Raw genomic sequence first — 14,629 nt, 5'->3', positions numbered from 1 at the left:
TCCTCATCAAGTTCTGAGCTGGCTCATTACTTCGTGAGGAATTATACTCTTCCATTAGGGCATTGCAGCTCTCATTCCAACAAGGGATATAGCTCTTCCTGTGACCTCTAGGTACTGCTTTCTTGGCTGCTGCAAGAATCAAACCCACAAATCGTTTGTAATTATCAATACTCACCGGAATTCTGCGTATTGTCTCCTCTACCTCGTTCTAAAATAGTTGCCAGTTTTGCGAAGATTCCACCTTGGTATTTCGGGGATTTTCATTATTGGGAGTGAGAGACCTATCTCTGTTACCAGAATCCTATGTTGACTTCTTGGAAATTTAGACAGCACTTTTGTCTGAGCTGGAAGAGACAGATCATTTTCCCCACTGGAGACAAAACAAAGATCTGGGGAAGATGTTGTTCCCCATCGGGCAGAGTGGAATGAAGGGCTCTGTTTAGCATCAATGTACAGTTGCACATTTCTGCCCATCTTATAATGTCTGCTCCATCTGCATTCTCTCCTCTATACCCCCACATGGAGCTATGTGAATTGAAATCCCCAATATACACAGTAGGGTGCTCTGGGAGAGGTAAAGCCAAGTCATTCCATCTCTCTGAAGGTGGTTCATATACATTGTATATAGTAATAGATTGAAAATTGATTCCAATACAATGACTGTTACCCTCAACTGTACTGCATAGGCCTAAATGAGTCTTATTTGATTTCACATAAGTAGCTAGACCATGCTTGTCATGACTCAAGAAGTTCACGAGATACTATCCAGGGATACTAAGTCTTTGTTCCTTGGTGGCAGGCACATGTGCCTCTTGCAATAGGATTATATCTACTTTTTGATCAGACATCATTCTTCCGCAAATATCTGCTTTAGTCCTGGAAATGCTTTTCATATTCAATTGTCCAATCCGTAAATTTTTAGCAGCTAGATTTAGCCTTTGTCTTTTGTAGCCCTGATAAGAAATGTTTTGGCCTGATTGACCGGGAGACATAATGTGTCCGGTCAGCAGCAATGAGCTTCAGGAGGTATCTCCCAACATCCACTCATATACCCTTATACCCTTATACCCTTTTTTCATGATCACAAACATTTTTGAGATTGCCATCATGGGTATTCTCTTTCTATACATCATTTTAAAGAGATTGATACCATTCCCAAGTCTGTACCTTCTGGGAGTCATGAGTTACAATATTGTTAGGTTTTATAATTGTTGGGATTGGCATTTGGTGGAAACAGTATGTTTTCCGCTGCAAACAGTACTCTTTACTCTTTTCCGATGACGCTCCAGCCGTAAAAAATGGGCTTACAGCCTTCAACCAGATGTCATTTTGGAGCATTGGACATATTCTACAACACTGTGCCAATTATACTAGTGTTTGTTCACTGCAAATACATATAGAGTGGAAAGTAAAATATTTTTCCCGAAAAATGTATGTTTCAAGTCTTTGAAGTTCAATAAATATTGGAATGAGTGGTCAATATGAGATTAATCTCTCGTATATCTAAACATTTTGGTGGTAAAACCAATCCGATATCTCTCACAGTAACTGAATAACATATAAAAGTTTCTGTCAATAATAACCGCCATCTTGAATTTTTCAATGATGTCGAAAATTTTTGTCGTTTCCATCATCAATATTCTTATTCGTCTTGTTGTAACAAAGAGATTGTGACCATTTGCAACACTCTACCTTGAAGTAGTCATGGAGAAATCTATTTCATAGTTCTAGCTTCTTACTTGAATCTTATGGAAATACGCAACGGAAATCATGCAGCATTTTCTTTGGAGGGCGCTGGAGAACTCATTTTTTGACGTACAGCGCATGAAAATATATCGTTTCAAAGTTGAAAAACGCTCCAAATCTCATAGATTTGAAATCCCTCTGTATCTCTTGCAGAGAAAAGTTATGATGAAATGAAATTTGAAAAAAATTTAGAAAAAAGTATTTTTGGGCTTTTGAAGGTTATAACTAAAAAAATATGTGTTTTAGAGGAAAATTTCATAACCAAAAATTGTAGAGGAAGATTTTTAAAATATTATCGTTTAAAAAAAGGGTTGAATATCTTAAACGGTTATTTATGCATGATTTTGGACCGCCTGGACGAGCCGAGAAGAATGAAGTGTAGTACGATGAAATCTGAGAATGTGTCAAAAGTTATAAGTGTTTGAAGTTTTGATCCTTGAGGTGCCTTAAGCGCGCCTCTCCACTAGAAAATACTCAAATGAAGTACATCTAACGGGTGATTATCATAGAACAAAATTTCATAAACTTATGTCATTGTGCGAAATCTCAATGTGAGGGCAATGTAGTTGGTGATGATGTTTGAAGATGAAAATTAGGTGTTTTTCACAATACAAGAAGCATTGCTGTCAGGTGTTCCTGAAAATCTATATGAGATAGAGCGCTCTACCTGATCTCAGACTGTAGAACACAAAAATACGCCCGGAGAGATTTTGAATTATACATCTAAATAGTAACAATCGGAAGATATTGTTAATCAAAAACTAAAAATCATCAAAATTGATTTTTCTTCAAATTTATCTCATTTTTGAAAAATAATTACTCAGTACTCATTGGAGATAGAGAGTTCCGAATGATCTCATTTCATTCAGAATTTTATAATCTGGAAAAAGGCGACAGCAAATTTTTCTGTCCGATTACGAAATCTGGCAGAAATAGCTGGAAACTGGAAAATGAGCCGAAAATACGAGGTTTTTGGGCCGCTCTGTATCTAGCACAAGGAAATTTTGCATGAAGAAATTGGTTCTCGACTTCTCTTATGTACCCAAATAATATAATAAAAATCAGAACTACAATATAAATTGCAAGCACACCCCCTTTTTTATGTCTATATTGACTGGATTATACGACTGTTGCAGCAGTTTTAGTTTTGAGTGTCAAATCTCAAGATTTGCAACATGTGACTTTCTCTGAATATCACACTATTCATCATAAATTGTCATGGTGGTTGAGATAACATCTCTCAACCTTGACCTTGAATTCGACCTTGACCTTGACCTTGACCTTGGTGTTAAATTGATGCTCAATCGGCACAAATACCCTACTGATAGTGAGCATGAACTTTTGTTCCATATTAAATTGGAGTTCTGGCTGATATATTAGTTCTTAGCAAAGTTGAATCATTCAGATATTGTAATTGTAAGTGAATCATTCAGTTAATCTACTGCTGGCCTCAACTAAATATGTAACAGACGAATAGAAATAAAACTACTAGTTTTATGGGTGAATGCAATTGATAACAAAAATGAAAGAAGGAATAACTAAACTTTTAATATTATGATAACATCAGTCTATTTCGATTAGAAAATATATTTAAAAAAAGTCAATTACACTCATAAAAAATCTGGTGTGGTACACTCACACAACTTTCCTTGCTCATATTTGAAACTACGATCAGACTTTTGTATATGTGTAAATATATAATTGTTTTCAGAGTACTTTTTCCTTTGTGTAAATTGTGAAATTCGATGATTTTTTTTTAGTCGTCATTTTTTCAAAGTCGTCAAAACAGCTGTTCTACAGATGAAATATCTCGACTATATTGTGCTCTTTTCATGAACTGCTCTACCTACCTACCTCATGCACGAGAAGGAGGTTACAACGTCCATTTCTCAAGGATGGGGTGGACCCCCCATTAGTTTCCCAGAAAGGAGACTCATGCCAGTTAATAGAGCTGATAAATAACTATACAGAGTATGAATTTGAAAAAAATCGGCCAAGTATTTTGAGAAAATCGTGAAAAACATGGTTTTTCTAGTGATTATCCGCCATTTTTCAAAAGAATATTACGGAGCTCCTGTAATTTTCCCAGGAATGAGACTCATGTCAGTTGATAGGGCTTATAAATAGCTATCCATGGTATAAATTTGAAGAAAATCGTTAGAGCCATTTTCGAGAAAACCGTGAAAAACATGGTTTTTTAGTAATTATCCGCCATTTTTTCCGCCATTTTGAATTCAATTTTATTGAATTTCCTATTGTCAGATCCTCATGGTATAAGGACCTTAAGTTTAAAATTTCAAGTCAATCGGTTGATTAGGAATGGAGTTATCGTGTTCACAGACATACACACATACACACACACACACACACACACACACACACACACACACACAGACCAACACCCAAAAATCATGTTTTTGGACTCAGGGGACCTTGAAACGTATAGAAAACTTGAAATTAGGGTACCTTAATTTTTTTGGAAAGCAATACTTCCCTTACCTATGGTAGTAGGGCAAGGAAAGTAAAAAACTACCTTCTAGATTCTTAAATAAAGAAATCTAATTTCTTCAAACAAAATATATAAAACGCTATACTCGCTTGGCATCAAGAATTTTATGGTCGGAAATGAAATGAAATGGATCTTGAAAATCACTTACCTTTCGAGATGCCCCTCAGTTTGGAATCCACTGATAGACGTGACTTTACAAATTAAGATTAAAGATCAAACCATCTGAACTAATGAGTCGGCACTAACCTGTCTTCACTACCACTACAACTTTCTTTTAAACTGCCCGAACTGCGACAGAAAAGCTGTATTATGTGAAAAGAAAAACCTATTCTTTTCACTAGATTTGGGACACACAATAAGCTTCGGTTGACATGTGAGGTTCTATGAACCTTTGGATCTTTGGATCCGTCCCTTCAAAAACATAAACATTTTCACTAAATCAGACGGACTTTACTATATGAGTCCTATCAAACAAGCTCTCTCCAAAAAAAGTCAATTTTGGGGAAAAAACTATCAGTCAATGCCAAACATGAAAGTCACCTCGAGTATACAATAATATTTTCTATCTATCACTCGAGCGGGCATTTGCTATTAAAAAGAAAAGATGCAAAATTGTTATTATTGAAAATAAACAAATAAACAACCTTCCTGTCAATGACAAGTGAAATACTGTTCATCGAATTATAATTTGAAACTAAAGTCCTGATCAATATGACCAGGTGACAGACAATATCAAAGGCATTGACGCCAGGTATACTTTTGAACGGGTCGCCGCCAACCTGTCTCCCCGACAACTAGTCTCCTCGCTATTTTGATCACAGGCGTCAGTAAATCCCCTGGCGCCCCCTATTGGCTGGGAGAGCTTTGAGTCGATCATCGTACTGAAGAATGTTTTGAAAACACAGCATCCATCTCCAGGCACAAATGTGGGTCAAGAGGCTGAGTCGAAGGTGGCCGGGTGCCCTAGAGGCAGTTTGGCGTCCCCTCTCTCAGCGGAAGGACCTACAAAATGGCCAGGAGTGGAACTCATGTAGGTCTCGAGGACTAATCAGTCTGAAGAGACTGCCAAACATATCACACTGGATTGCGACAAGGATTGCAACCAGGTGATGAATGGAATGTTAGTTAGTATTATTGTAAAGGACATAGGTATTGGTTTGCCTAACATATTACTCGGGAACACAATAAGCTTCGGTTGACGTGTGGGGCTCTTTGAACCTTTGGATCATTGAATCCGTACTTTCAAAAACAATAAACAATAAATCCCCAGGCAAAATAAAACATTGTCATCAACTAGTCTCCCCGACGGTAAATCCCCTACTAGAAGGAAGGAGCCTAGTTGTCGGTGACAACTAAGCTCCTCACACGCTCACGACAACTATAGTGAAGGTCCACATTATAATGACAGTGTACGATTGACAATACTGTTGCTGTCCTTCTCTATCATATAACAAAACAGATAGCACTATCTCTCTTTTGCTTTGCAATGTTGTCTATTTGCCAGAATATTTTATATTCACTTTTGACAGTGACCGTACAAAACTGAACAAACAATTCTAAGCCGCCATATTTTTTTCTTCATTCTATCAAAATACTTGAGTACACAAGTCGTATAATTGATTTGATATGTATTTTTGAAACAATGAGATAATTTTTGAACATTACCGTATGAGAAACACAAATCAAAATACCTGAAATGACATTTTAAAAGTTGATAACTAGCCATCCTAGACTTCATCCATGCTTCAGTTAGCCTACCCGTATAGGTTAGACCCACTTGTACCGGTATTAATATAATTGAGAAGTTATTTCAGAATTAATCCATTGAAATTACTCATTTTTACTTTCCTTGCTCTATTACCATAGGTAATCAGTGTGTGTGTGTGTGTGTGTGTGTGTGTGTGTGTGTGTGTGTGTGTGTGTGTGTGTGTGTGTGTGTGTGTGTGTGTGTGTGTGTGTGTTGTGTGGTGTGTGTGTGTGGTGTGTGTGTGTGTGTGTGTGTGTGTGTGTGTGTGGTGTGTGGGTGTGTGTGTGTGGTGTGTGTGTGTGTGTGTGTGTGTGGTGTGTGTGTGTGTGTGTGTGGTGTGTGTGTGTGTGTGTGTGTGTGTGTGTGTGTGTGTGTGTGTGTATGAGTGTATGTGCGTCTGTGTACACGATATCTCATCTCCCAATTGACGGAATGACTCGAAATTTGGAGCTTTAGGTCCTCACAATATAAGGATCCGACACGAACAATTTCGATCGAATGCGATTCAAGATGGCGGCTGAAATGGTGAAAATTTTGTCAAAAACAGGGGTTTTCGCGATTTTCTCGAAAACGGCTCCAACGATTTTGATCAAATTTATACCTAGAAAAGACATTTATAAGCTCTATCAACTGCCACAAGTCCCATATATGTAGAAATTTCAGGAGCTCCGCCCCATCTATGCAAAGTTTGATTTTAGATTCCCAATTATCAGGCTTCAGATACAATTCAAACAAAAAATTTCGAGTGGAAAAGATTGAGCTTAAAAATCTCTACTATTAATGTCCAATAATATTTTCACCTAAAATTGGAAAATTAGCTCGAAGTTCGAGAAAATAAGATTATTCAATTTGCAAACTGTTGGCAAGTGTTGATTCTATTAAATCATTCACTATGAACAGATAGCAAACTTCATGTGTCTGCAGCGTTGTTGTCCTGTCACCAGCTGGCCTAGATCTTCGAATAGTAGACTAATATTCAGATGCGCGGGAACACTAGAATCAGTTGATCAATTTTCATAACGGCAAGGAAACTTGTGTGAGTGCGCCACACCAGATTTTTAAATATGATTTCCATTTTTATATTCTTTTGAAAAGAAATTCGGATAGAATACCTACCAAAAAACTCAATTTCAGTATGAAAATTAAAATCTCATCACAGTTATGAAAGCAAATTTTTGAATCAAATTATGAAGAAAATATCTTCTCTTGATTAACTTGAAATTAAATTGATCATTTCATTTCAATGAAATGATAACTATTATTAGATTAAATTAAATGGGATGAATTGAGTAACAGCTGTGTACAGTCAGTGGCAAAATGGAGAGACTTAGCAACGTTTTTCTCCTATCTTTCTCCACTGCCATTATAACGTGAATCTCACTATAGTCTCCCCGACAGTAAATCCCCTGCTGGATATGTGTATGAGGGGTCTGGTTGTCGTGATCGTACCTGACAACTAAGCTCCCCGACAGCTAATACCCTATTGAACATTATTGAAATCAGCTTGAAGCGGGCGGGGAAGTAGTACAATCACAGATACGTTGGTACACATTATATGAATTCGATTATTAGAAAAAAATCTTGCTGGAGTTGTCACTTCTATCACTGCAAACATAAAATTAATAAAATAAACTATTTCTCTTTCCGAATTCAACTGACTAAGGAAATGTTCCTTATTGAATTGGTTAGCAGTTTCAGAATGAGTTTGTATGTGTTCGCAGGTGATTCCTGCATGTATGCATAGAATATAACATATTATCATCAAACAAAACTCTGATCTACTGTTTAGTCTTCAACTTATGGCATCCAAAACTTCAGATTGAAACTTAATACTTTTAATTATATTTTTGTTTTTTCATGTAATGTGAATTATAGGAATAATTCTACATTGATTTGTCACTGTTCTCATTTGAATAACTATTCATTAATTTGTAACTACACTACTCTTTTGATTAATTACTAGTAGGTAACCCGTGCTTCGCAAGGTCCTATTTTAAAACTGCAAAATGAAAACTTGACGTAATAAAAAATTCGAAATTTGAAAATAGGCCTATAACCATCCTCGGTTAATGAAGAATCTTTATGAAGAATTTCAAATCAATCAATCCAGTAGTTCAGACGTGATGATGTGTCAAACATAATTTTCCTACATCACGTACATGTATGAGCCAGCTCTTTCCATTATGTCACGTGGTATTTTAGCACCACAGAATATCTGGAGCAAACCAGTGAATTTTAATAGAATTATAAAATGGAAAAGAAGTTAAACCTAGTCAAAGGACCACTCAAATTGAATCAAATATTGCTAGCGATAAAGAGTAATAGTATTATCTAAAATGATAAGAAAACATGTATAACTGTGATTCAACAACTAATGAACCCATTGGCAGAATTAAAAATTATAAAGCGGCTTATTTATTATTGGCAGATTATAAAAAATAAAAGCTTGCATGTACATTGAGGTTAGAATTATTTGTTCACAACTTTAAATGATTCAATCGATCTAGAATAAGTCGATAGTTATTTGAATCAATACCGAGCGAATCAGCTGATTGTTCGATCAACCAGTATAATAGGTTGAAATATAAAAATTTACTCACAAAGGATGTATTATATATACTAAGGAAGGTTGATGTATAGAAATACGGACCACTATTATTTCTGTATAAATATTTATTATAATCTAAAAAACACGAAAATCCAGAGTATACAAAACTCATATAAAAAATTAAATGTATATTATCTATTAAAATCGTATGTTACGATTTATTTATGAATATAGTTTAAGATAATCACTACATGTATTTATACAAAAACTTTTTTTATTTTTTTTTCTATTATAAAGTTGAAGAAACCCTGATTCTGAAACAACCAATTGTATTGAGTTTATTAAATTGAAGGCCAATCAGAAAGAAGCTTACAAATTGTTCAAGGAAGAGATAACATTTTTCTGAAAACCTTTTTCTTCTGGCTTGTGATCTGGACCTGAGAGGATGCACATAGAGTTTGGGGTTCTTTTCTTCCGTTTTAAATCTTAAAAATTACCAAGCCAATCCCTTTTTTAAATGTGAAATATTTGTAATAAATGTTAAATTATCTGTGAACTCAGTGTTATTGAAGAGTTCATAATTGTAATTATTCCCCATAAATATATCTTTAATTTAGAAAGAAATCTAAGAGAAATCTGGACCACGTGTTAGCCCACCAGTGACGAGAGAGACCTGCCTAATTAATTATTGGAAATAATTAATTCAATCCACGAGACCGTCAAGAACGTTGTTAATGTGAGTGATAAATCGTACGAGCTCGTTTTAAGGCCTTTCTACGTATAGTGGGGGAATTAATCAAAAGCGCTATTCAAATCAACTTAAATTAAAGAAAAAGTCACAATGTGTTGAGTGATATCACATAGTTCATAAGAACATTTTATAAATTTATTTGATAGATGTAGGAAGCTTACTCCCATGCACGGCCCGAACTCATATAAATCCCTGAGATCTCATGTTGAATATCAATTTTATTAATTATTATTTTTGCTAATTGAGCAAAGTATATCATATCAAATCTATAGACCAAACAGGTTTTTATTTGTAGAATTTTGAATTGACTGGAAGTCTAAGCATCAGTATTAAATATAATATATTTATTAATCTTTAAAACTCACTATTGTGAATGTCATTCAACCCTGTGATAATTATTCAGATTTTAGAAAAGAATTTATATATATTGGAAAAATTATAGATATAGAGTATTTTATTTATACATTGTTTTATGGGAATATATTTTGTGTTTTATGTCAGCATACAAATCTTAGAAATTTATTTTTTCCTAACTTATCTCGTGATATACAGTTTGAGCTGTCTTGGTACCAAAAAATATTCTGCAGCATATGAAATTATTGAAGCAATTAATATCAATCTCGTTGATAGCATTCAGTACTTATCATCCTTTGATGATAGTCACATTAGCCTGTTAGAAAAAGTATATTGATAATTATATTAATAAGGTTCCAGTTATATCATATAAGGATCCAGAGAGCTTCAAGAACTGGCGTTGTGAGTTCTAAGGAATTTTAGGAGGATAAATTGGTGAACACCTGTATTCATGACAAGCGTTTCAAGGATCAACTAGAAAAACTATAGTTGGTCTTTATTATTCTTTATTGTATGCATGGTTACTGATAATCAGTCATCAACTATTTTTTTGATTTCCTTATTGGTATTCTTCAAGAACTTCATAGAAGCAGCGGTAAGAATTAATAATCACTGGTCATTGAATCTCATGGTGATTAATTGCATCTGGAAAATTCATGTATCTACCACTGAGCTAAAGCTGAGGTTTGAACACAGCAATTTTGCGAGCCGGACGGCCTTAATTTTTTGTGAATTTATTCGCAAAAGAGGGAATTTAGCAACCGCTCATATAAACGTCAAATTTACAACTTGACACAATGTCACCCAGCCAGTGGGGCAAAGGTTTACCATTTGACAATTATTATTGTGAAGATGATGGATAGATGGATGATTTATCAGTATCTTTGAATGAGAATAACTTTTGAATGGTTTGAGAAATTGGTGCGGTTTTGTTGCGACAGAAAATCAGTTATTTTTATTCGAATAGGATCCCCAATCATACCTATCATCCAGTGTCCCTTTTAAAAGAAATTTTCAGCTGCTTCTATACAACTCAGTCTTCTATCCTCAGTTAATTAAGAATCTATATGCAAAATTTCAAATTAATCAGTTGAGTATATTTCAGACGTGATGATGCGTCAAACATAATTCCCTATTCCTTACGTGTATAAGCCAGTTCTTGCCTTTATTATTGTATAGGAAACTGAAGAAGACATAATACTTCAAAACCTCACAAAATCATATAGATTTTTCCAATACATCAATGAATTTCAGTATCGATTAGATCCTCCTCAATTTGGATCAGGCAGCCTTTTGTTTTCCCAATTCCAAACAAAATACCTGAAATACTTGTTCCACTGTGAGCTATTATTACTTATTTTATTGTGATCTATCCATGTTTCTCTTATGAAATTCAATGATAGGCCTACAGCATGAAGACTATGTCCATTCAATTTGTACTGGTGGCAAAATTTTACATTAAAAATAATTATTTGATAAAATCCAAGTTCAATTGTAATGAAAACAAATTCCATCAAAAAATAATTGATAATGATACGTTACGAGGGAAAAAACTAAGAACAAAAAAATTGGGAAGTATCGGGATTCAAAGTGAGGAAACATCACTCCATAAGCTAGTGTTTTACCGTTGCGCTACACTGCTGTTCGAAAATGATAGACTTGTAACAGCATTATAACTCATAAAAAACACACTTTGGGCTGCAACAATGTAGCCTGATGGAACTTCATGTATGGTAGCATAAATGAAATTTGAGACATTGTAAGGGTGGAATTTCCCTTGTGTAATTCGATTGCTTGTGGTTGATTGGTTAGCACAGCTTGTGACAGGACAACCTGTTTTAACCATGTGCCGGATAGTTCAGGGTGTTGGGATACACTCCAGGGGTCTGTGGAACTAATTGATCTGGTGAGTAATATGTGTCTGTGTATGTGTATATGGACTTGACTCGGCTCTTATTCGGGGACCAAAGGAGCAAAACTAGTTCTTGGTCAAAGTGCTCATCATTGTCAAACTCCGGCCACAGAAATGTGGCTATTTTTGGAAATGGGATCTTATTCGGGGAATCAGTAAAGCAGGAATTGGGAGCGGCTTTTCAACCACAACCAGCAGACTAAGATAATGGTAGTATGCTAATCAAGGATGGGACTCAACTCTAATCAATAAATACCACTGACTTGAACTGAATAACAAGAAGTAATTATAAATGGACCAATTTAGGTCTATGTTGGTAACAATGTATTTGCACTGATGTGAAAAGGATGCCTCGAATGAGAGCGGTCTATTTGTCCACAACCGAAACGAGAGGAAAAGGAAACCTCGAGTGGAGTGGTCTATTCGTCCACAACCAAAACGAGAGGAAAAGGAATCCTCGAATGGGAGTGATCTATTCATCCACAACCGAAACGAGAGAAAAAGGAAGCCTGGAATGGGAGCGGTCTATTCATCCACAACCTAAACGAGAGGAAAAGGTAAACTCGAGTGGGAGCAGCCTATTCGTCCACAACCGAAACGAAAGGAAAAGGAAACCTCAAATGGGAGCGGTCTATTCGTCCACAACCGAAACGAGAGGGAAAGGAAGCATTGAATGGGAGCGGTCTATTTGTCCACAACCGAAACGAGAGGAAAAGGTAACCTCGAGTGGGAGCGGTCTATTCGTCCACAACTGAAACGAGAGGAAAAGGAAACCTTGAGTGGGAGTGATCTATTCATCCACAACCGAAACGAGAGAAAAAGGAAGCCTGGAATGGGAGCGGTCTATTCATCCACAACCTAAACGAGAGGAAAATGGAAAACTCGAGTGGGAGCAGTCTATTCGTCCACAACTGAAACGAGAGGAAAAGGAAACCTCAAATGGGAGCGGTCTATTCGTCCACAACCGAAACGAGAGGGAAGTGGAAAACTCGAGTGGGAGCGGTCTATTCGTCCACAAACGAAATGAGAGGGAAAAGGAGACCGCGAGTGGGAGCAGTCTATTCGTCCACAACCGAAACGAGAGGGAAGTGGTGGTGCAAGGCGAGGATAAATTCGAATGGGAGGGGTCTATTAGACTACAATGAAACAAGAGAAGGGGGGGAGGTAAAAGAACAATTCAGTGGGCAAGTTTCTAAGTGAAACAAACTGTTTCAAAAATGGGTTTAAAGCCCAATAATAACAATCACAGCAAGGTATAATGCGTTTGCAAACTGTAACTAAAAGTACAAGAAAACTTCAATTCAATATCAACGAATTCAAACAAAACTCAGATCAAGTCAGTTGATCACAAAACTACTTAAGATCTCAAATGAATAAATAAATCTCACAAACCCTGTGTAGAAACGAAAATGTATTTAAGCTACAAATAACAAGATACAATTGATACCCAGATATTGGCAATTTATCAAACTGCAAACACAGTTAGAACCAAATGGGTATGCCAAACTAACAATGGGGACCCATTCTATAACTCAAAATGAAACCCACTTAAACGATGTTTCACTAGTACCAGCAGTTCATCAAATCGAAAAGAATGAAACACTCAATTGAATATTCACTTTATAAACAAAACATCAAACTGGAATGAAGTTGACTATTCCTTTGATAAATAAAACGACGAACTAAATCACAATTCAATATTCACATAATAAGTGGAACGTTTAAATAAATCACAATTCAGTAATCACGTAATAAGTGAAATGTTTAAATAAATCAGGAATCAATATTCACCCAATAAGTGAAACGTTGAAATAAATCAGGAATCCATATTCACCCAATAAGTGAAACTTGAAATAAATCACAATTCAGTAATCACGAAGTGAAAGAAACTTAAAATAAATCAGGAACCTTTTCACTTTTATTCAGCCAATAAGTGAAATGTTGAAATAAATCAGGAATCAATATTCACCCAATAAGTGAAACGTTGAAATAAATCACAATTCAGTAATCACATAGTAAATGAAAAGTTGAAATAGATCACAATTCCTAGCAGAGCCTGAAAACTGGAGTGATTATTTGAATCAAACAATGTGCCTCTTTAAACTCGAAATGCTAATATGGAACAGTTTGAAATAATTGAATGTATAAATCAAAGAATACATTGCAATTCAACCACCCTCTACTTATGGGCTTCAATAACTACAAACGTAATAACCTATTAACACTAGATTATAACAAATGAATAAAACAGGGGTTCTAATAGAATCGAGAATCCTAAAACAGCACTCTTATACTAGCCACTTACCTGGTTTCCAGAGTCTCGTTGTACTGGTCACACAGTTTGAAGCAGAAAGAGAAGGAGCTGTCCAGGTCGAGCCCTTTTCATAGTACACCAAATTGTGGTCTTTGAACCCTTCCACGTGGTCGACAAAATGAAGTCATTTCCCAAAATAGAAAAGTACATGATCCTTCATGACAAACCGAAAAACTAACTGGCAACAGTCACTCATTATCGCTCTCGACTCCCATCTTATCTTGAACCATCTACTCGGAACACTTGTCAGCCAGGTAATGAATAAGCCCCTTTTCAATAAATGAGCCTTTATTCAACTCAACATAAAACTATGTACAAAAAGGAGAAGAGGGAAAAAGTATATATATCCATCAAAACATAAAATCCTTGTAAGGGATAAAATCTGACCCTTACACTCTCCCCTCACTTGGGCAAAAAAAAAACAACCAAACAAACTAACAAAATAAGAGAAAAGAAAAAAAAATCGACTCGTCATAGGAATTCACTCTTGAGGCTTATATTTTACCCTTTCAAGGCTTCCATCTTCTTGTAAGACATGCATGGACCGCCTTTTACCTCCTCTTTGTTTGCGTTTAGGTGGTACCCTAACAACCACATCAAAAGGCCTGGTGTCATCATTGTCTTCTGCCGGAATTATTTCAAATTCGTCACTCAGGTCATGTTCCTCTCCTACCTCATTCATTAGGACCTCGAAGTCTTCGCCCTGGGTCACAGGTGAGGACAGTGGTAAGAGGTTGTTTATCCCACT

Source organism: Nilaparvata lugens, chromosome 5 (genome assembly GCF_014356525.2).
Source record: "Nilaparvata lugens isolate BPH chromosome 5, ASM1435652v1, whole genome shotgun sequence".
NCBI lineage: Eukaryota > Metazoa > Arthropoda > Insecta > Hemiptera > Delphacidae > Nilaparvata > Nilaparvata lugens.
The sequence above is the reverse complement of the archived record's forward strand: the minus strand, read 5'-3'. Positions refer to the sequence as shown.